Source organism: Arachis stenosperma, unplaced genomic scaffold (genome assembly GCF_014773155.1).
Source record: "Arachis stenosperma cultivar V10309 unplaced genomic scaffold, arast.V10309.gnm1.PFL2 arast.V10309.gnm1.Scaffold_100028, whole genome shotgun sequence".
NCBI lineage: Eukaryota > Viridiplantae > Streptophyta > Magnoliopsida > Fabales > Fabaceae > Arachis > Arachis stenosperma.
Genome location: NW_026651370.1, coordinates 2,109,505 through 2,111,234, shown reverse-complemented (window position 1 = coordinate 2,111,234; position 1,730 = coordinate 2,109,505). Strand labels below are relative to the sequence as shown.

Sequence of the window (1,730 nt, the reverse complement as noted above, 5' to 3'; positions counted from 1 at the left end):
CTCTAGGACTATGAAATCAGTAGGGATGTAATGGTCTTCAACTTTCACCAGAACATCCTCTACAAGTCCATAAGCTTGTTTCTTTGAATTGTCTGCCATCTCTAATGAGATTCTTGCAGCTTGCACCTCAAAGATCCCTAGCTTCTCCATTACAGAGAGAGGCATGAGGTTTACACTTGACCCTAAGTCACACAGAGCATTCTTGAAGGTCATGGTGCCTATGGTACAAGGTATGGAAAACTTCCCAGGATCTTGTCTCTTTTGAGGTAGTTTCTGCCTAGACAAGTCATCCAGTTCTTTGGTGAGCAAAGGGGGTTCATCCTCCCAAGTCTCATTTCCAAATAACTTGTCATTTAGCTTCATGATTGCTCCAAGATATTTAGCAACTTGCTCTTCAGTGACATACTCATCCTCTTCAGAGGAAGAATACTCATCAGAGCTCATGAAAGGCAGAAGTAAGTCCAATGGAATCTCTATGGTCTCATTTTGAGCCTCAGATTCCCATGGTTCCTCATTAGGGAACTCATTGGAGGTCAGTGCACGCCCACTGAGGTCTTCCTCAGTGGCGTTCACTGCCTCTCCTTCCTCTCCAAATTCGGCCACGTTGATGGCCTTGCACTCTCCTTTTGGATTTTCTTCTGTATTGCTTGGAAGAGTACTTGGAGGGAGTTCAGTAATTTTCTTGCTCAGCTGTCCCACTTATGCCTCCAAATTCCTAATGGAGGACCTTGTTTCAGTCATGAAACTTTGAGTGGTTTTGATTAGATCAGAGACCATGGTTGCTAAGTCAGAGGGGTTCTGCTTAGAATTCTCTGTCTATTGCTGAGAAGATGATGGAAAAGGCTTGCCATTGCTAAACCTGTTTCTTCCACCATTATTGTTGTTGAAACCTTGTTGAGGTCTCTCTTGATTCTTCCATGAGAAATTTGGGTGATTTCTCCATGAAGAATTATAGGTGTTTCCATAGGGTTCTCCTAGGTAATTCACCTCTTCCATTAAAGGGTTCTCAGGATCATAAGCTTCTTCTTCAGATGAAGCATCCTTAGTACTGCTTGGTGCATTTTGCATTCCAGACAGACTTTGAGAAATCAAATTGACTTGTTGAGTCAATATCTTGTTCTGAGCCAAAATGGCATTCAGAGTATCAATCTCAGAACTCCTTTCTTCTGACTTGTCCCATTGTTCACAGGATTCCTTTCAGAAGTGTACATGAATTGGTTATTTGCAACCATTTCAATTAGCTCTTGAGCTTCTGTAGGCGTCTTCTTCAAATGAAGAGATCCTCCAGCAGAGCTATCCAAAGACATCTTGGATAGTTCAGAGAGACCATCATAGAAAATACCTATGATGCTCCATTCAGAAAGCATATCAGATGGACACTTTCTGATCAATTGTTTGTATCTTTCCCAAGCTTCATAGAGGGATTCTCCATCCTTTTGTCTGAAGGTTTGGACTTCCACTCTAAGCTTACTCAATTTTTGAGGTGGAAAGAACTTTGCCAAGAAGGCATTGACTAGCTTTTCCCAAGAGTCCAGGCTTTCTTTAGGTTGTGAGTCCAACCATGTCCTAGCTCTGTCTCTTACAGCAAAAGGGAATAGCATAAGTCTGTAGACCTCAGGGTCAACCCCATTAGTCTTGACAGTGTCACAGATTTGCAAGAATTCAGCTAAGAACTGATGAGGATCTTCCAATGGAAGTCCATGGAACTTGCAATTCTATTGCATTAGAGA

General features: G+C 42.1%; 1 non-coding gene across 1 annotated transcript; it reads left to right on the top strand.

Moving 5' to 3' along the window:
- The first annotated feature begins 1,361 nt into the window (after positions 1-1,361).
- Positions 1,362-1,469, top strand: LOC130959970 (small nucleolar RNA R71). The gene has a single exon (XR_009078943.1). It is a non-coding gene; the product is annotated as a small nucleolar RNA R71 (small nucleolar RNA).
- Positions 1,470-1,730: the final 261 nt, after the last annotated feature.